The sequence below is a fragment of the Acromyrmex echinatior genome, chromosome 12 (genome assembly GCF_024713525.1).
Source record: "Acromyrmex echinatior isolate Ae372 chromosome 12, ASM2471352v2, whole genome shotgun sequence".
NCBI classification, from domain to species: Eukaryota; Metazoa; Arthropoda; class Insecta; order Hymenoptera; family Formicidae; genus Acromyrmex; species Acromyrmex echinatior.
Window position 1 is genome coordinate 5,720,143 of NC_141863.1, and position 22,694 is coordinate 5,742,836.

General features: G+C 31.2%; 1 protein-coding gene and 4 non-coding genes across 10 annotated transcripts in view; all 5 read left to right on the forward strand.

Moving 5' to 3' along the window:
- The window catches only part of LOC105149556 (hypothetical protein), a 165,690-nt gene that overhangs the window by 72,478 nt on the left and 70,518 nt on the right, over positions 1–22,694 (forward strand). The window lies entirely within an intron of this gene.
- On the forward strand, positions 7,378–7,459 carry TRNAS-GCU (transfer RNA serine (anticodon GCU)). Its single transcript has one exon. It is a non-coding gene; the product is annotated as a tRNA-Ser (tRNA).
- On the forward strand, positions 8,046–8,117 carry TRNAD-GUC (transfer RNA aspartic acid (anticodon GUC)). The gene has a single exon. It is a non-coding gene; the product is annotated as a tRNA-Asp (tRNA).
- TRNAD-GUC (transfer RNA aspartic acid (anticodon GUC)) lies at positions 8,346–8,417 on the forward strand. The gene has a single exon. It is a non-coding gene; the product is annotated as a tRNA-Asp (tRNA).
- Positions 11,172–11,244, forward strand: TRNAK-CUU (transfer RNA lysine (anticodon CUU)). The gene has a single exon. It is a non-coding gene; the product is annotated as a tRNA-Lys (tRNA).

The window sequence follows — 22,694 nt, forward strand, 5'->3', positions numbered from 1 at the left end:
AGCGTAATAGCGGCGTTCATTAACATTAACGATCGTATGGTAATACGAACAGAGAAGTAATCGCGTATTGTTCGCCCCACGGTGATAACGGAGTAGGCAGACTCGAAGAGGAGGCAGCCGCCATCGCAACATCCTACACAAATCCTCAATTAGATCCGCCTAGGAATTGCTAAACTGCGGAAAAGTCCGCATTGTATCTATGGTTAAGAATGCAACTCAGGTTTAGGGGGAGCTATTTTCGTTATTGGAAATTGCGTCATTTTATGTGTCATATAAAACATATAGGCGTTGTGAAGCAGATTGTGCTTGATGTTAATCTTTAATTTAATATCGTTATTATGAAATCAATATACTGAAAGAAAATATACTAAATCTTAATATATATTTTTATCAATATTACCAATTGAATTTACTTACTAATAAATAAAGGTTTGCTCGATAAAAAATGATAGTAAATCAAATTAATTTTCTGCACTAAATAAATATATGTTTACATTTAGTAAATTTACTTAGTATTATATATTCGAATAATATTTATTAAAATTTAGTATATTTTTTTAGTGTATCTGTTGCTCATTTATGACATAACTCAGAAATTATATTTTTTTAGTTCATTGCAGAAAAAAGTGAAATATAAAGAAAGAAAAGAAAGAGTACTCTTTAAAAGAATATTCTTTTATCATTTTATAATTTACAATTAGTTGTTATGCCAAAATTGCATTTTAAGATTAATATTCCAAAATTTTGACGATTAAAAACATTCAAATTCATTTTCTGGAAAACTTTGTTTTCTGAGTCGAGCCATTGCAAATGAACGACGTGTAAAATTATTTTTTTTCTTTGCAACATTTGAAATCATTGTTGTCGCGTGCGCGTAATCAGTCTTCGAATTAAATTTCTCCGAAGGTAAAATCTGCGTGACGTTGATTTAAAAATGAGCTATATAATAATAATAATTTTATAAATTATTTAGAATTATTTGCATGAAACCGGAGATCTTACGTTTCGTGTGTTCTTCGTTCAAATCTGTACAGAAATTTCTTAGAAAAAAGTGATAAGGATAGATTTCTTACAAGAAAGAACGATGAAATCGAATCCTCGACGAGACATTCGTGCATATATCGTTTTAACGCTGGCATTTCGAAATAAATTCTGAGTCATTCGATCGCAATCGCTCTTTACGAACTATAGAATTTACATCTCCGTGGGAATGGTTGAATTTCTGGACGCGTATTCACCGTACATACATGGAAATAATTCTCCCGTCGTTGACACAAATGGATTCGATAGCACGGACAGTTTGCGATTTCCAATGTGAAATAGTTGGACTATATATATTATTATCGGGAAAGTACAACGTACGTGAGTTGAAACGTTTGCGTATATAGGGAAATCGTTGACCGAAATTGTGGCAGATATATCGCAATATATATGAAATACACCCTGCAATTTATTGCAACGATATCATTGGCTAATGTAGTTTAAGAATGATAAGAAAAATACGATCTCTTCAATATAATATCATAATTATATTAATTACTAATATTACATGTATCCATAATTTTTTATCTTTGAAATTCCGAAATTCTGTCTTATTAGCTTTTTTATATTCGATTACAGAAATGTATTTTAGCAGGATTATAAATAATATTAATTATAATTTAATAATAATAGTTAATTAATATCATTGTGATAAAAAAAATGAACCTAGTGAATTTTCTCAAATATACACTTACATATATATATATATATATATATATATATAAAACAATTTTTTTAAAGGAAAATTTAAGAGAGAATTTAAACCTTGCAATTTTTCTATAGAATTGCAAAAATTTTTTTCGCAGCTCAAATTGTTATTCAATTTTTTTCACAAAGTTATAACAATTCAAAGATGGATTTTTCTCTCAAAATTTAATGAACCTTTAATTGGAGTGTTAAGTGTATAATTTACCAACGATCTTGCAATTAAAAGACGCTCAGCGTCTATATTCATCGCATCAATTGAACCGTGTCGTAAAGTGATGTGCATAGCCATTAACCATGTTTATTATGACAAGATAAGCGAGGGAGTCTGACGTGTTGCGAATGTGTGAGGATCGATGGTGCGAACAATGTACGAGTTTCGAGCACGACGCGACGTCCCTTCGATGAGGGAATGTATAGCGCCCGTGAAATTTTATCAGGCATCTCTTCGCGATTTCAATTACGCAATTTCGAAACGAGACACGTCCGACGTGTCTCTGACCCGGTTGGTTTCCCAGCGATTGACCAATCGCACCGAGGGGTTTGATTGAATGCAGATATCGTGCGACGTATGCTTACGCGTATTTATATACATGTAGCCCCGTGAATATAAAGTCCCGTGCCTTATAAGGAGCTAACGCGAATCTGTTTACTCGAGCACCGAGCAATTATCGCGATACCATCGAGTTAAGGCGACGAGACAGGCCGAAGGAAGAATCGGGTGCGTGCGAGATGTGGCACGTGTTGCTACATAAATCATGCTTTTACAATGCGCGAGGATACGTCTCGATATTCGCTATTCTACAAAGAGAATCAGCTGCGCAACATTAATATACTTTATATATGTGCAAAACCAGAAAAGAATTTAAAACCCTGGGCGAATGAGAGTCAGCGTGGTAATTAGTACGCAAAGTTTAATTTTAAAACTTTATTCCACACGGAGAGAATTTTTTCTTAGAATTTACCCTGAAAATATGACAGTCGTTGGATAATATTGTATAATGTATAATATTTCGAAGAATTTAAATCTCTCTCTCTCTCTCATTTATTAATAAAATATAAAATAAGTTTGATCAATTTTACTGAAGTGCGTAGTGAAAATATAAAATATTGTACTTTAAAATATTGTATTTTATTATAACTACCATATTTTTAGAGTAAATTTTAAAAGAAAATTCTCTCCATGCATGAATTCAAATAATCTTTGTACGTTTCGACTCACTTTGAAGTCCTCTTCAGCAATACAATAACACAATTTATATATATATATACACACATACAGAATAATGTTTTATTTCTGCTACTTTTCAAGTTTAAAAATCACTCCATCGAATCACTTTCTATGGAATTGTATCGATGCTCGATTGGAGCCTTATTTATTTTTGAAAAATATCACATAGGAAAATTAAAAAAAAACTAGGGAAAACCTTAGGTTTCTTTGAAATTTTTCTTGGACGGCAAAAATTAAGTGTAAGGCCTCATCTACAATAATCACACAAGCTGTATCGCAGATCACAAGCTTGTTTCGACAGTCAATCTGTGAAGCTATTTTTATTGACTGTGTGACTATTATAGATGATGCCTAATATAAAAGTGATTGTTCCCTTACTTTAAAAGTGACATAACTGAAATATTAAATTTTTCAGAAAAGGGCAAAACTATTTTTCGATTTAATAGAGAATTATTGACTAATCAAATATCAATATCGGCAAAAAGACTATACTTTTAGAAATATGATCAAATATCATAAATATTACCGAGAAAAATATCAAGTTTTATTAATCACTTATTATTTTTGGTATTTTTAATTCATAAAATACTTCCTACTTTTAGGGATTACATTCGAAATCGATTGAGCAGACACGATTAACACGTTGATTCGAACATAAGCAGTTTAAATGATGTCGATAAATTCCCTACAAGGAGCAATTTAAAATGAGCCAGCTTCGCCTCTTCGAAACTCAGATTTATCAGGCGCATAACATTCTTGAGTGCAGATATTCATTAAGGAGCGACTCGTCGCTCGACTGCTGCAATGAAGGAGCAGCTGCCATTTTAAGCAATTCCTCTTGAAATAAGAGCTTACTAATTCGAATCGATAGGCAGGTTAATTGTAATATGCTCAATTTAACTTCCTATCCTATATTATGTCAGAATCCAGTCTTTTATTAAAGAGGCGCAAATATTCTTATTAATATATTTTATCTTTTCGCGAACAGTTGCATTTTATTTCAAAATCAAAACGTATATTCTTTATCGTTAATTTTACAGAAAAAACTATTTTGCTAAAAAATCTAAAAAGCTAGATGCAGAATTAAAAACAATTTTATTTGGAACATCAAAACAATTATGTGAGACATTTAATTGATTGCAGGAATATTAAAACTTTTTGCAGCATTGACGTTCAATGAGTGTTCTAAATAATTATTTTGATGGTTTAATAAAATTATTTTCAGATCCATCTGCACTAAAAAGAAAAATACTAAATTTTAATAAATATTTGTGTGTGTAAATATTTCTAAACAAATATTTACTAAACGTAAACATATATTTGACACAAAAATCATTAATTTGATTTAATTAGTATTGAGTAAATATTTATTTACTGTAAATTTATGTTTATTATTCAAAGAATATTAAGATTTGATAAATTTTTTCCGTGTAGCTAAATTTAGATACTTTAGAAAAACTTTCCATATATACAGTAGATCTTTATCAATTGAAGTGTGTGTATGTGTGTGTCTTAAAAATTGATTTTAAAAAAAGTTATCTTAAAAATTGTAAATTATGTAGAAAGAACATTTTATCTTATCAAACGAAAGAAAGTATTGCCCCTCCCACGGTTTTTGGTATAGTAAGAATGTTTGAGGATTTAAGATAAGCGTTTACTGAGAAAGCTTTCGGGAAATTGCCGTTTCACTCATTTCACGGTAGGCCCGACCCTGCACTTGTCACGCATATGTAATTATTTAGACGCGTTTGCATTGATCATTGGTCTTTGTTAAGTGGCACTTCACCGCTCTCGCACCTTCTCGCGCGTCGCGATAATGCACAGCTGCATTATTCATGATATCGCGTGCACGCCATGACGTAGAATTAGAGAAACGCACCTGCTCGCATTGGGCCGGGTGTCCCCATGGATAATTTCTGTCCCATCTGTCGTTTCGCGGCTTCGATTAATCGTGACGACGCCATGTCGATGCCGCGGAATTCTACCGACGAATACCTGCGATCACCACGGAATTTCGAGTCGAATTCTACAAGCACAAACAAGGCCAAGTAATGCGCATTGTTTCTTAGTTTCTTTAATTTTATGTTGTACTATCTCGTTTTCAATCTGTAATATTTATTTTTTCGTACTGCTTTCTTATATCCGCCACATTATGCAATTTTAAATATTGCATCAAATATTAATTATCAAACGCAATTTAATTTGCTTCAAGTTTCTCCGACAAGATGCAAGAGAATCTACACTGGAAAAAATATTTTTGTTATTTGTTACTATAATTGATATTAAGAAGAACTTGTCTATTTTTATAAATATTACTACTGTAATAGTGATTATATTTAGTTTTATATAACAAAAAGAAAATATGGGTCCTTGAAAAAGATATTATAATTTTTTTTGTTTTTGGGAACAAATATATTTTTTTTTATATATAGATAATATAATTATTGTTACTAATATTATAGCAGTAATAATTATAAAAATAAAGTTTTTAACTATAATATTTTATTTAATGACAGTCATACAAATATTAAAAATTTTTCTTTCAATATAACGATGAAGAATAATCTCATTTCGCTCAAGCTATTTATAATCGACCTTCTGATTCATCAAGATATATCTTTTGATCTTATCGGTGTGTAAAAATGTCCACATTTATATATACATATAACATCCGCTTAAAAGTTCGAATATTTATAATTTTACGCGCAAAAAGTGTATAAAAATGTAGACATATGAATTTGAGATTTGTACATCATTTCCGATCAAATTCGTCCGTGTCGTGAGCAGCGACGATGAACGATATAATTGGTTTATCAACTCGAACTAATCGTAATTCAATCCGGCGCATCGACATTGATACGATTACGACACTAAATCGCGTATCCTTGTCAGTTCACAGACAAGATGATTATATCGATATTAATTGACTGGAAACGGTAATCTCTTCTTTGCTTTCATTTTCATGCACGTGTGCGTTTGTGTCTTCCATCATGGATTTCTTGTCGAATTTCAACTAATAATCATTATGATTACATAACTTAATATTAGCACTAAAAAAGAATCTGATTATATTAATTGGAATTTTGATTGGGGAAATGGACAATTCAGAATTTTTTGATTGATTGTTATAATTCTAATTGAGATAGCCAGAATTCTAATGATATTTCTAAAAATTTTTTCTCTATTATTTCTTAATTTTTACTTACAATTAATCATATCTATATGAATAGATCACAAAAAAAAGTTACGGTTGCCACTACCGGTATTTTAGTCGTAGTTGTTTTTTCCGTGATGAATTAGAAAATTCGAAAACGTGAAGAGAAATTTTACATTCTTTATAATACTCTTTTTATATTCTTTTTTTAAATATTCTTTTTTTAACAAAGTTTAATAAAACGTTTTGCTTGCACAGGACTGCGCAAGGAAGAAAATAAAGTTTTGCATTTTCTGAATATTTTAAAGTGATAAGTTTGTCTCGACAATATAAACGAAAGCATTAACAAGAAAGTTTAACAAGAGAAACTTTTCTCGCTTATTATTACGCAATGTACCTCATTAAAAAGTAATTCTGACTTTATAAATTTTTTGTAAGATCGTGATTAATAAAGACCCTGCCAGATTATATTTAGGCTCCAACGTAATTGCGAATTTATCGCTACGGAGGTGGTAATTTTATTTCAGCACGCATATAAGTATTATAATCGAGACCGAGATACTTTCTTGGTTATCAAATTGGTTGAAACTTTCGTAATAAAAGTTTCAGTGGCCATGGCAATCACGATTAAAGGACTTATTACTAGGGGTTACATTACACACATTCGTTCTTTTCAATTTATCGACACGCGCGTCGAGAAAGAGCTATAGCTTTATTTATCGTTTCTTTTCCAATCAGACTTTAAACACAGTAATCCATGCACATGATGATGAAATATACGTCGTTATTAAGTATTATTAAGGTTGTCGACTTGTATCGATTTTAACGTTTAACTTTGTCCAGCATGATGTATTATAATAATAAATTAAATAATTACGAGAAAAATTGATAACAGACGATAAAGACGAATACTGAATTTTTTAAATTTAATTTGATAAGTTTATTATTTGCTGCTTTTCTACTTTGCAATATGATCAAAGAGATCTTGTAAATAATTTTATTTTTATAAATTATTTAGAATAATGAAATTATAATTGTTTATACATTTGAATATATTTTAATATAATAAATAATATTCATTTTTAGAAAGAGCTGTTCTTTTTTATATAATAAAAATGTGATATTGGAGGATTGGAAAATAATTTTCTAAAAAAATCGGCATCATTGTTAAATTTAAAAAATAATAAAATAATGAGTAAATTTGAGATGCTTATGATCTGTATATTAGAACAAAAATGGTTGTGAAGACGAGGTGGCCGAGTGGTTAAGGCGTTGGACTGCTAATCCAATGTGCTCTGCACGCGTGGGTTCGAATCCCATCCTCGTCGAACTTTTTTTTTACAGCGTTTCAGGTGTTTTTTTTTATTTTTCATAAAATTAATCGATTTTTTTATCTTGACATTAAAAATATATTAATCAAATCACAATTAATATATACAACAATATAATTTAAATGTGTCTTTTTATATTAAAATTAAATAGTATAATAATAAATTGCGATATTCTGATTATATACGATATAGATATTTGTTACATCGATGCATTAGAATAAAAAATTAGAATGCAATAAAATACCTGTAAAAAAATTAACTTTAATTTTTTTATTAATTTTATAAATATATATATATATATATTTTTTTTTATTTTATTATATTTTAAATACTAACATAAATGATTTTAAAATTGAAATTAAAATTGATTAAAAATAAAATTATATTGTAACAGTTTTTTTAATGTTAATTTAGTTCTCTTAGTATATACGTATTTTTAATTACATAATTTACTATAACGAATGACAAATATTTAATTTATACTTACGATTTTTAATTTATTAAAAAAACACTATACATTATGATTTTAACGATATTATGGTACATCCGTTTGATGTTTATTAGGAAGCTCCATCTCAAGAAGTCCTCGATAGTATAGTGGTTAGTATCCCCGCCTGTCACGCGGGAGACCGGGGTTCGATTCCCCGTCGGGGAGAATTTCTTATTTTTGCAATTTTTTTTCTTTTATTACTATAAAAATTATAATGAATGACGATTTGTTCCTAATATTTTTTTCAATAAAAAATCCGTTCTCGAAATTATATTAAAGAATTTATCATTAAAATTAAATTTTTATTTGTTATAAACATTTTATACATTACAATTTCAACGCTATTATGGTACATCTGTTTTGCCGTTTGCTAAGAAACTTTGTCTCAAGAAGTCCTCGATAGTATAGTGGTTAGTATCCCCGCCTGTCACGCGGGAGACCGGGGTTCGATTCCCCGTCGGGGAGAATTCGTATTTTTGCAATTTTTCCTTTTACTTGATTTAAATTTTTCTTTACAAAAATTATAATGAATAACGATTGTTTTAAAATTTTTTAAAATAAAAAAGTCCCGGATCATTGAAGAGATTGTTTATCGTTAGAATTAAAATTTATATATACCGGTATTCATAGTCAATACTTATATTTAAGATTGTCTTAAGTAAAGTCTTAAGATATTCTTAAAGCAAGAACAGATTATGTACACAGAAAAATACCATTTTATTGCTAAGACAAGTGATTATTCAATTTTTCCTTTTAAATAATAATTATCTTTAACAAAGAATATTTTCTTGATAATAAAATATACTTAAAATATACTTGTAACAAATTTTATAAAAACTCATTATTATGTTCTCAAAACAAGAATTTTCTTTATTTTCTTTTGAAGAATATTGTAAAATTGATCGAAAAAGCAATTTTATATAATAATCAAATCGAATTTATTTTAATTTAATAATAATGATTGAAGTATTAAATTTATTTCAGAATATATTTTGAATAAATTTTATGTTATTGTAATGAATTTATGACATTTGCGGATATATGAAATATTTGAAACAAATAATTATTACTTGCATACAATAAGTTTGTAATGTTTTTATGTGTATAAATGGCTATGGATACCTTGCGAAGAAATAAACGCAGTTAACATTAATTTTGTTACAAGAGAGAGACTTCACTTCACGCATGCGTCTCGATTTCAACAAACCGAGCCCGAATTCACGTAACTAACGCAAGGCACTAAGCACTCTGCAACAATCGATAATGCGAGGACGTCTCTATGGCTTAGAGAGGTTTACAGCATGGCGTGGTTGTACGAATAGGTGTTTACCCTACAGCGGCGCGGTAACTCTAGGCTAGAAAGCTCCATGAGATACGATGAAAGGAGGGGGGGTTCTAAAAGACGAGACGCGCCAAAAAGACGGCGGGGGAGTTATGGCGTTGCGCGCGCGGATCGATTATTCTACAACACAATACGCCACATGGCAATGCTTACTGTCGTTCCGTAGATTTACCACTGCCGCATCCTTGCCGGCTTAATGTAAACTCACGTATCTTGCGATAGAAAAGCACCGGCGAGGATTTAAATGCGGCTGAAGTGCTTAAAAGGGACCAGATAGCAATTTGCACGTTAGACGCGATTTACGTATTCGATTGTACAATTGTCGGAGTATATAGGGGTTGTCTTGAGAAATGCGTAGGCGCTTCAACAGGATTTGTCCTATCAATAATCCTCGCCTTATTTATCTTCTCTTAAAAAATTTGGCAGTTTTTTAAATAAAGAAGTGATCAAATTTTTATATATTTAAAAAATACAATACATTAAATTTATATTTAATATTATATTTATTACTTAATATTTTCGAAGAGCTTTAATAAATAATTTTCAGAAAAATATAGACTAGCAACAGTTATTTAATTTGCAATATTACTGTAAAATTATTGATAATTTGAATCTTCTGTTTCTCTCTCTCTCTCTCTCTCTCTCTCTCTCTCTCTCTCTCTCACGTTACATATTTAATATTAACAAATATTTAATTTGCATCTTAGTTAGTGATAATGTAGGACGTTAACAAATATTAGAGATATTAAATCAAATTTATAGCGTGGAGAAGAAAACAATTAAAAAATTATAGATATTTGTCTATTATTTAATTTGTAATATTATTGCAAAATTACTGATAATTTAATTCCTTCTCTCTCTTTCTTTCTTATGTTACATATTTAATAGTAACAAATATTTAAATTGCATCTTAATTAATGAAACATGATAATTAACAAATATTTAATTTGCATCTTAGTGAGACATGATAATTAATAATTAAGGACGTTGACAAATATTAGAGATATTAAATAGAATTTATAGCATGGAGAATAAAGCTAAAAATTATAGTCAGACATTTTTGTCTGGGAACATCTATATGGGCACATATATATGGGCTGTTATAATCAGTAATTCTGCGATACTTGTGGCATTAATTATTAGGGAAAGTGTCTGGCGTTTCGCTTATGGTCCGCATTTACGGTCTTATTAGACTCTCTTTTTATGCGCGTGTTGTATTTATATCACGCGATAAAGGAAAATGTATTATATGCGATAAGACTATTTTTATCCAAATATTTTATTCTTCGCAGTTTTATACTATTTTACGGTCTTTTAATTAAATATTTAATTATCAAGCAACAGATGTATTTAAGTAATTAAGAATGAATATCACGAAAATTATTTTGTACGCGAATAATTGTGCTCTCATTCTCATTACATATAATTGGATTAATTAATATTTTGTTTGTACTAATGGTATAATATGTGAATACATGTTCTGTTTGAAAATTAAGGTCGGTACCTAATTAGGATTGAATATTTGATAATGAAATCTCTAAGCGAATAATGGGATTAGTTAAATTTGTAGAAATTATGTAATTTCTACAGATACGCATATATTACAAATTGTTTCAATTTTCTTGATTACATACGAAAAGTTTCACTAAAAGATCTAAATATTTAGCGAAATTCAGATCCGGAAATAATTTTGCTGAATTATTAAAATAATTATGTAGAATACTCAAAACTTCTTATAGCATTGCTCAAATTCTACATAATTATTTTGAAATTGTATTTAGTTAAATTTTTAGGTATCTCAGCGCAAAGTCATTGTATTCATGTATTTCGATCAGATGTTGAATTTATCTAGATGAAAATTGTACGTTCCTGCAGCAGCCCGGCTAGCTCAGTCGGTAGAGCATGAGACTCTTAATCTCAGGGTCGTGGGTTCGAGCCCCACGTTGGGCGGTTTCTTTTTTTTTTAATCTTAGCAATACAAGAATTTGTAAAAAAAACCTGATATCACATAGAAAAAGTGCTACAAAAATTCGTATCCATTATTTAGTTAAAATAATTTTTATACTTTTCGTATGTGCATTTTTTGTATTATATTTTATTATTTTATTTTCTATATTTGATCTCTTCGTTAAAACAGATTTATGATTAAATTAAATTATTAGTTGTATTAATTATGAACGCAAATAATAATTACCATTACATATTGCAAGTTTTCGCTTCTTATTTATTTTTTATAGACTTATTAATTTCTACTAATGTATAGTTTAATTTTAATCTCGGATTAATTGATTCTTTATTTTTTTCTAGTTTTTCACATCAGAAAGAGATGAAGAATTAAATGAACCGAAATTAAAATTAAACTATTGGTAAAAACGAACATTAATAAATTTAACTGCAGAGAGACATAAATTTCAAAATTATGTCGACAAAACTTGTCAATATAAAAAGTTCAATTAGCAAATGAAATAAATGATGTTTAATATGTTACACGCGTATCGAGAAAAATATTTGTCATCACGAGCTCCACTTTCGAAGTTTTGTTTGTCAAACAAAATATATCTATACACACGTGAATCAAGAAGTACAGTATACATTTGGAACGCAGCTGTTTCGCAGTGAAATCAGGAAAGCAAACGAACCGAGCTCGAGGAAGTAGGATCGCAAACACTGTTGTTCAAACAATTTTATGTCTTGCATTGCGCAATAATATGGTGGTGGATGTCGTCGTTAGCGGTAGATGTTTCTTTGTCTTACCAAGTGAAATCGATTCTTTTACGAGTCGATAGATATAATTTCGCGCAACTGTATTTTCGCCTTTCCCGCAGCAATTCTAGATTAGAGATTTGATAAGGAGAGATAAATGGAATTGGATATATCATTCGATAAAGCTTCCAAATGTAGAAACGTTATAATACGTGACAATAATAGGAGATCGAGACATAAGCTCATGACATGTGCATCGATGACATTTAAAATCCTGCTGAAATTTGTGTGATGCAGATAATATAATTATTTTATTGCGATGCAGTAATTATTTTATTACGTAAATATATATCTTGAAATAAATATTTCATTTAGCTTAATATTATTTCTATGTTGCATTTAATATAATATAACATTCTACGGGAAATCTTCAGGGAAAAAATGATTTTGCTAAAGTATTTAAAAATTTAGCTGGATACAAATCTGGAAATTTTGTTAGATCAAAATAATTATGTTATGACTTTCAAGACTATCACTCATTATGTTTGAATGTTCTATATAATTAAAAATCAGGAAATCTAGGAATCGGCGCTGTAATTAGTGCGCTACGTATCAATACAAAAGACTATATTTAACTGTTTAAAAACTTATATTTAACGTTTATGTCCTTCGACTAATATAGTTTAATTTTAATCTCGGTTTAATTAACTTTGTTTCTTTCTAGTTCTAAGAATTAGAAAAAGATAGAGTAAGTTGAACCGATTAAAATTAATCTACATTTATAAGACGCGTGCATTAGTCATATAATAAAAATCAGTTTCGTCATATAATTAAATACGTACATTTCGGCTATTTTCTAGCCTCTCTCAGCGTAATAAAAAGATAGAAATAAATCGTTACAGTCAAGTAATTCCTTAATAATAATTATTATTCTGATAATTATTCTTATAATTATTCTGATGGCCTAACGAAATTATTTTCAGATCTGTATTTAGCTAAATTTTTATCTATTTCAGTAAAATTGTTCTTTTTGTATTGGTACACATTTTTTCTCTCTTTCTTCTGCTTCTTTTTGCGGCCTTTATTTAGATGAAATAAATCACAGAGATCCATTTACGTTTGTGACAAGAATTAAATTCGGGCACCGATCCTAAAAGCAGTTTTTCGAACTAAATTTCGCTGAGAACGATCGGTATGACTGCCTCGAACGGCGAGAAAACGATTTCGTTCATTCTCTAACATGTCCGGTTTGACCAGTCGAGAATATGACAAAGGACGATGTGTGGAAGGACAGGAAGGATATAGAGTGACAATTGCTTTTTCTTTTGGCGGCAAGTAACACTGTCTCTTTCTGAGGTAAAACGAGTCGTTCCGCAACAAGAGATTCTGAGGAACACGCTGAATGTATCGCGCGAATTGTCGTCAGAAACATTTCAACATTTCTATCCTTGTCGCTGCAATGATAGCAGAAAGAAGGTAGCAGTGACTGATAGCACCATCGGGATCCTCGTCTAATGATAAAATAATAAATTTTGCCCCGTGAAAAATGAAGATAAAGGAAGTAAATAAATCAAGTAACTCCAATTTTTCCGCTTTAATCCATTTTAAAATTGTATTAACAACAAAATTATCTAAAAAGAATACTCAGTGATTATCGAATATTTTTATCTTGGATTACAATATAAATAATACCGCGAAGAATCAATTAATAAAACTAATAATAATAAAAATATTTTTTTTCTTGGCTTTTTTTTACTTTTCTCTCGAATTATTTATAAACATTGAATGAATATAAATTAAAAACTTTTCAGTCAGTTTATAATTTTAATAATTATATTTTATAAAAACGAACTAATCTGTTTTTTCCAACTCTCTCTCTCTCTCTCTGTCTCTCTCTCTCTCTCTCTCTCAATTCAGTTCGTTCTTTTTTTTCCGTTAATAAAAAAAATTTTTATCCTATAAAAGTATGCAACATTCAATTCCATTACACGAAATTACTTTCTTTATGACACGGGAATTTTTCATGTACAGGGAGGATAGCATATGCTTCATGTTTTATATATTATAGTTGTTCTATCAGGAGGATTTGCGGCTCGTTTGACATAAAAGGCGCGCCGTAAATCCGCGGATTCCGATGAATGGCGTGTCATTTCGTCGCTTCTCATATCTGCGGCCTTCCGAATGTTGTAGCCCTTAGATGGCTCGTCAGCGTCAATCCTTAAGCGCTTGCCGTTAATCAAACGAGATTTATATCCTTGATGATTCTCGCGTCGCATAACGAGAGCGTAAATTTCGTTATCGCGACACCTGATGATCGAAACCGTAAAGCACAACCGTGAAAAGAATTTTGATCTGTCGAAATGTCGGTGGTACAAAAGCATCGTCAGCAATTCTTTGAAAGAAAGTGAATATATTACAAATGAGCACACACTAATTACAGTGCCGATCCTCATTATAGCCCTAATTTTCTTTTTTTAGTTATTTGAATTATAGGGAATCTTAATTGTTTTTTTATTATTAAAAATTAAAGTTATATTTTAAAATTTGTATTTCATGCAGTAAAAATGAATTTATTGAATTTATTTAACAAACGTCCAATTACTGTTATTACATTTTTCGACAAAAAAGACCAAACTGGTCATTTCCCATTGAATACAAATCGAATACTTCTAAATTGTTCCATCATATCACAATTTTGAGAAATTTGCATTTAAAGTTACAAAAAAGAATTACTTTTTACATATTTTATCACATATGTGACATGTTGGAAAAGTTTTATTGCAATCAAAATTAAGTATATTTTAGGACTTTCTATGCTCAAAAGGAATCTTTAGTATCGGCTATGATTAATAAGATATTCATGGTTAAATATGAGATTTATTGCAGGAAACTTAATTAGGTCATTGAAGATTTAAATAGCTTATATCTATATAGTTACATTTAATGAAATATAAAGGTTTTTTTATTTAGGCAACTGAATGCAAAATCAACATAATTGACAAGTCTTACTATTTTATATTTTCCTGTATTTCTGATTTAATTCAGCGTTATATCAATCAATATATAAAATATAATACGGAACAATTTAATGATAGTGCGATGATATCACAATATACAATTTATGTTACGCGACGTTTGTCATATCGAAAGTAGTCATGCCCGCCGAGGCCGATTAATTAAATAATCGCGATCGACGTGCCGTGAATTTGCGCGCGAAAATACATAAGGCCGCCGTGTCCGATGCACCGTGCGAGTTTCATAGCAAATTGCCGGTGCTCATTTAAACGTGCCTTGCACCTTCCACCGGCAACCCTTCACTAAACTCCCGCGTGCGAGCATTTACTACAAAAGGGGACACATGCATGACTAGCCTGTTGGTTTAAAAAAAATAAAAACGAAAAAGAGCGAAACAGAGGGAAAAAAAAAGCGAACAGTCGGAGTTGCATTCGAGGGTTGTCGTGCACGAACGAGGGGCGGCATGCCGCAAAAGATCTCGACGGAATAAATATGCGGGCGCACCCAAAGACGCATCGCACCCTCGCGTTGCCGACGCATTTGACGTTGTCGTTCAACAGAGCACCCCACACTCGGGGAGGCGCGCACTTCAACGAGTCGCGAGTAAACGAAGCCGGTAATTGCTGCCGCCACGCCTGTTTGCAGAACTTCACCGCGATTGATCGATGTGCACTTCAACTTCAGAAAGTTCGTTAATCTTCGGTTACCGAGCTATTTTAACAAATGGTTGATACTTTACCGCTTGAATAAAATAACGTGATGTTATTACGTTTACATCGACTGTTAGGAAATATCGTAGTGTAATAATGATAGGGTCATTCAATTTTATATGTATATAGTGATCGATAAAAGTTCAAAATAGACAAATCTATATTTTAATTTATTTATTCGATTCTCTTACACAATTAGAAAATTTGTTTTAAATTTTTAACATATGATCCCAAACGGTCCACTCTAATTTAATTCAAGGAGGTTTTAAGGCAAATGCAATATGTTAAGAATTATTTGAAAAAATTATAGATTATTCTAAATTTCATTTAAAAGTAATACAAAAAATTAGAGAGTTCTGGATCAAAGTTATTTCAATAAAAAGTAATATTTTTTTTTTCTTGTACTCTAATGGAAATACATGAAAATAAAAATCTCAATTTTTTAATATAAATACTTTATGAATTCAAAAACACTTATTTAAAATTACATTGGGATGCAGACATTAATTGTTCAGTAAATAAACAAAATATTTATTTGTTATAAATTAATTGGTGAATCTCAATGAAATTTTACATAAGTTATTTTTAGTACTTAAAATATTTATATAAAAAAATTTAGATTTTTTTGTTATTACTTACTAAAATTTTTGTAATAATAAAACTAATATCAAATAAAATAAATAATCTATAAAAATGTGCTGCTCAATAAAAACGGAATGTTATGAATACAACTTTCACATGTATATAGTTTGTTTGAAGTAAATATTAATTGTATTTTATGCCCTTACAACCTCCTTAATACAACCTTAGCATAATATTTATTGACACAATATTGTCCAAATATTGACTCAATATTCCTTCAAAATATCCTTAATACCAAAGCACTACATATATATATATAATTAAAAGGAATTATTGTGCAGATGAATGAGAAAAAGCATCTATGGAGTTTTATTTTCGAAAGATATCACGTAAGAAAATACTACAGTATACATTACGTATATTACATATATTTTTGTACGCGACATAGATTTAAGAATATATACCTTGATACTTTGCGTGACACGACAATCACGCTTCCAGCGAAATAGAAAATTCCAAAGGCGCTGCACAGAGATTTCTAGGGTTGCGGAAAAAGAAGAAAGTGCGTGTTTGGCGTCTTGTAATGCCCAGTTTACATACACTAGCGACAGTTGAGACGACTTTCGGACGTGCATATGTACACACTTGAGTACTCGAATGAGTGGTCGAGCATGTCTCGACACATTCGAGTCCACCGAGTCAGGTTACTCGGCCGAAACCTCGAGCCAGATAGTAGGGTGTGTAAATCGTTCTTACAGGACGCACTCCAGGGTATAGTTGGCTTTGCGACGACACAAGTACGTTCGTAGGAGACTCGGAAAGCTCTCCGAGAGGATGGCATTCTTTTGCGCTCTCCCTTCCGGTACGCTCAGCGAAGTGTGACCAGACGAACGCGGCGGTTTTCGCTAACGAGCCGTGAAATGAATCATACATTGTCCCAGGCAGCGCACGTCGTACGCGTTCACACGTACGCCCGAAATCGAGAGGAGAGACCGCCGGTGAGATGTGGAAGGAAAGCGGCCCGATTGACCGTGAAATTCGCTGTCGCCATTGTCGCGCCATTGCGACGAGACTCTCTCTATATTGAGAGCGACGATGGCGATTATTACACCGGTGTTGCATTTTCCTCTCGTTGACGGATCGTCAAAGTGCGTCCGACGTGTGCCCCTCCTAGCGATACGTCTCCTTTTTTTTTTTAAACTTGTCCTGCTGAAGCGAAAATGTAGCGGACTGCTGACAAGTATTTTACGAATACTTGAAAGAGCAAATAATTAATTACGTTCTTATATTAATTAATACGATTAAATGACGCGATGTCGGAAAATCTAAATTTTTACATTGCAAAAATATTTTTTTGATAATATTTAATTAATTAGTTTATACGTAAGTGATGTATATTTCTGTAGGGATAATTGATTTGCAGTCATTTGAGATTAGCGAAGTCCGAATTCAATCGATATACTCTATATTCTAGAATGTCAAAACGGTTTGCAGTATTACTCATCGTGTTTGAAACTTCTTGCGTAATTATTCCAACAAAATTATTTTCGGATCTGTATCTAGTTAAATTTTTAAATATTTTAGCAAAATCTTTTCGTTTGGAATTGAGATAAACTATTCTCTGAAATTTTTCAAGTGAATCTCACTCTGAAATCTCACTCTTTAATATTGAATCACTCTTTTCCAATACTGATTCAATTTTCACTCTTTAAAGTGAGATTCCATTTCGAAGAATTTAAAGAGTAGAGATGTGCTTTTACGATTTATATATTTTCGAGAATACATTTACAAAGGTTGGTTGAGCGATGTACATATATCAATATAGAGAAGATAACGTTCAAACAACTGAAGGGCAAAACGAAGTCGTGAATTGTGCACTGATGCGACGTGAGGTGTCAATAGTTTATCCCTAAGAAAAACTGTCGCGAATATACGTAAGAGGTCTATTCTTCATCAGAGAACTCTCTGAACTGGTGCACACAATGCAGTAAGTTGAAGTGGAACAAATATACGTAGTTTGTTTCACTTTAACTGATTGCACCAGTGTGCACCAGTTCAGAGAGTTCATTGATAAAGAACGGATCCATTGTTTCAGTAATAAGCAAGAATCAAACGTAATATAGAATAAACGTTCAAATAAAGTCAGTAACGAGCACACAAAATCTGAATATAATATCAGCACTGATTATAATAAATTTGAAATATATAATAATATATATGAATTTAATCCAAACACAAAACTTACTTTAAGAATAAAAAAGAAAATAAAAATAAAAACTACATCATACATATTTGTGTGTATGATATATATACAGTTAGATAATTTATTTGTATTTCCATATTTTTTAAAGAAACAATAATGTATTATATACTGTAAACAAGAAAAAAAAATAGGTGTTTGTGTTATCATTCTGATTTTTCTTTTTCCGCGAAAATCCTGATCTAGTTACGGCTACACGTTGCTCCTCGTCCTAAATATCGGAAGTTGATCTTAATATTTGATCGCTCTACCGATAGTTTCTCGATAAAATATTTAAAAAGCTGCTTGTCGTCCCAAGTTTAGTGTTCCGTTTGAAATATTCTGTAACTGTTGCACATATCAGTAGACTATATGAAAATAAAATAACGTTTAAAAATTAATTCATCAGAAAATTTAACACATAAACACTTCTCTTAAAGATATATTTATAAAAATAATTTTGACTTATAAGATAAAATTAATAATACCTGGTTATAAAAAATATGTATTAAAAATACTGTATTCTAATTACATTCTTTACATTGAAAAAAAAATGTTTTTAGTAAAAACTCATTAAAAATCGAGAAATGACGTCTTCTTCAAAATTCGAAGAATTCCAAAACTTTTTGCAGTGTATAATTTTTTTCTAAGAACCGGCTATATGAAACCGAGAATTTCGGATGGCATTACAGAATCCGCTGAATTACGACGTCATTAAAATTTCTTCGCGCAGAGAATCCTGACAACAATCGTCCTTTTTCCTTTTTTTTGTTTCGCCACGGAATCGTGCGTCGTGGGTGTGCCTGTCGACGTAGTGCTTTAAGTGATAGCAGCTATTTCCGGTTTCTGCATCTTTCACAGTAACACGGAGTTCGAATCTGTTCACGGATAATTTGCGAGAAAGCGTTGTCGATATATCATTCGCGAGACATGCGCTCTTTGTTTTATCAATATTGTTCTAAAGTAATGCAACATTGCAATTTCGCACTGTTTAATAATTTAAATTATTGTTATTATAATAATTATTAATAGTTACATAATTACAATTATAATTATCAACTAACTATATAACTATCATTTACATTGACATAATTATTGCTTTAAAGAAGAATATAAAAAAAATATTAATTTGTTTCCAGATTCATTTTTTACTACATACTTTTTTAATTAATATTAATTGTAATTTAAAAGTATGTATTTAATTAATTTAAATATTTATTTTTTAGTGTAAAATGATACGTGCACGAGCATTGTAATTAGCGTTAATCGAATTTTCATTTAATATTTAATACATGTGTCACGCTGTCACACATCATAACGCGATTTTCCATCGCGAATGAATTTGCATCGTAACATGAAATTTTACGGACAGAGATCGACGGACCGTCCACAAATCGGGAATTAGGTTTGCTCAGGCTGTTCACGCTACGCTGTCGACTTGGGTGAAATCGTTCGCTCGTGGTTATCGACATCTCTCAAGAACACGATGCAATGCGTCGCGTGTCCAACGTTCTCCAGGAATTTTCTGCTCCGGGGAAAATCCGCCTAGGTCAGATTATTCCGTTATCGCAGGAGAAATCGTGGAGTCGACCGATAGCGTCCGACAACATGTCGGGATTACCCTGTGCACTTTATGGAAGTAAAGCTTGCGCGGCGGTATCGACTCCCGATGACATTCGATAATCCCGGGATATAGCCGACAGCGAACGTGACTCCACAGGAAAAGTCACTGATACAAATCGCGATAATATTCTGCATTTTTTAATAACGATAATGGCAATAGAATGTCGTATCGCTGGAAACAAGAAAAAATATTTGTGCGACGTCTAATTGAACGTTTCCGCGATGATCCAGATTTTTTAGCTCTTCTTAAACTGTTTTTGAAATATTTTGTACAATATGTGTGTGTATTGTCTATATAATTAAAGTATTTTTAACTGCAAAATCTTTAAAATAATCTTTAAAATATTAGTCAGGCTTTCCAAGTTGTTATGTTGATTAAAATTAATATAGCAGCTAAAATTAATATAACACAGTTGAAAAATTTGTATTAAAAACATTTCATGTATGTCAAACAGTTTATTAAAATTTTTATTAATTTGATGTGAAATAAATATGTTAGAAATAATATAAATATGTGCAAAATTATGTAAAAAAATTACACAAAAATGTAATCTGACGCAATTTTTAAATAAATTGTGGAAATGGAATATTTCTTCAGTAAAATTAACATTTATAATATGTTAAATTAACATGTTTTATTTGTTCAGCATGATCTAACATATTTTATTCTTAGCATTTTTCATTCTGAAAATCAGAAACCAAGTAATAAAATTATGTAAGTTAAAATTATATAAGGTTATGAAAATTATTTATTAATTAAAAACAATTTTTTACAACGTAATTGAAAAAAATGTCCGGATTCATCCACAATATTAATTGAAGGTAAATGAATCACGCACAAATATCAATTAGAGTTAAATGAAACCCACAAATATTAATTAGAATTAAATGAACTCTCGGATATATTAAAAATTTAACACGAAAATTTTAACAGAATCCATTTTTAATACAAATACAAAATGTTCTTTACTGTATATTAATTACAACCACGAGGAAATTTATATAGTGTGTATATTAGTAAGTAAAGTATAAAAAACACGGCTCAATATATAGATTAAAGGTTTTCCGTGTATTTTATCTTTTTACCGCGCTTATTTTCTATGCGACATTATACTCCATATGTCAAGCGGCAAAAGTAATTGATCGATCGCGAGTGTCTTGCCGTTCAAGATATTTCTGACTTTCGATGAGCGAATATCAATTTGCTCTCACGTGCATATATACCTCCTTCTAATCCGCGGTTGAAAAGAGACGAAAAAAAAAAGGATAGCGGAAAAACCGGAGACGGCGTCCGCAGTTTCCGGAACGATATAATCATGCCGCGCGGCGCATTATCCGCGGAAAAGCTGGCGCAGCTTCCGTGCTGGATACCAGCCAGGATAAATATCAATTTTACGACATCTACGGATACATTCTCGTTTGCCCAGCCAAACTCGCATGTTGCCGGCAGGCCTCGAATCCGCGGTCGGTTTGATTTATGGACGTTGATCCTCGACTGCGTCACGTTTAACTCTAGAAATACCGTAGCTATTTCTCCATCAGGTAAAAAGAGATATATGATACACGTTTTTCCATAAAAGTATCGTCTCACGGTAAAAGGCCTGAGTTCTAGGAGTATAGAATTTCCGTGGCGACTACAAGCATTTTTTGGACGTTTATTTCCTCGCATAAAACGAGAAATCGTTCTCGAAATACATATCGTAAGTGTGAGCTTTCGTTAGTTTGCGTTATTGGATTTCCTTTTTATTTCAACTAGCTGAACCTTTTCAGATACATGCACGCGAACTAGCTACGTACTTATATACGTACGCAACCCTCCGGCGTTACACCCCGTAACTTTACGGCTCTCGTAAAAGCCGTTTGATGGCGGTGGAATTCTTTTTTTATGCTGAAAAGTAGGATTTTATACGGACAAGTGCAGGCCGTCAGAGAAAGCAAGCTGAATAATAGCGCGTGCGGTGAAATAAATTTGAACAGCTCGGATATTAAGGATAGCCAACTCACGTAACGCCATTGTTACAAATTCACCGTTACGCACGCATTGATAGGCACAAAGTAGAGTAATAAGAGTTCGATCGACGTAGTTCCGTTTAAATAATGAAATGTCTTTTGTGTCGAAATCATTTCGTATTTATTATACACACAGAAAATAATTATCTACCGTTCTACATTTTTATTAAGAGCCTGAAAGATTAACCAATGTTTAGATAATTAAATATAAATGATTCACATCAAATAACGTCACTTATCGAGTTTTGTATTAATAATAGATGCCATTAAAACTTTGATTTGATTCTCAATTTTAAATAGTAAGTTACACTGAGGCAAAATGCATTTTTCAGGCGAAGCAAATTTAGATATAGACGCGAATGAAGGTTAAATCATTTTTTTTCCGTATAAGTGAATTTTAACGAAACTCGATAACATTACGTCGAATTTCCGATGAGAGCATAATCGCTTTAGCGAAACTTCGAAAAGCGCCTCGCACTTTAACTAGCCCGCATCTATTATCGGTTGCGCCACTCTTC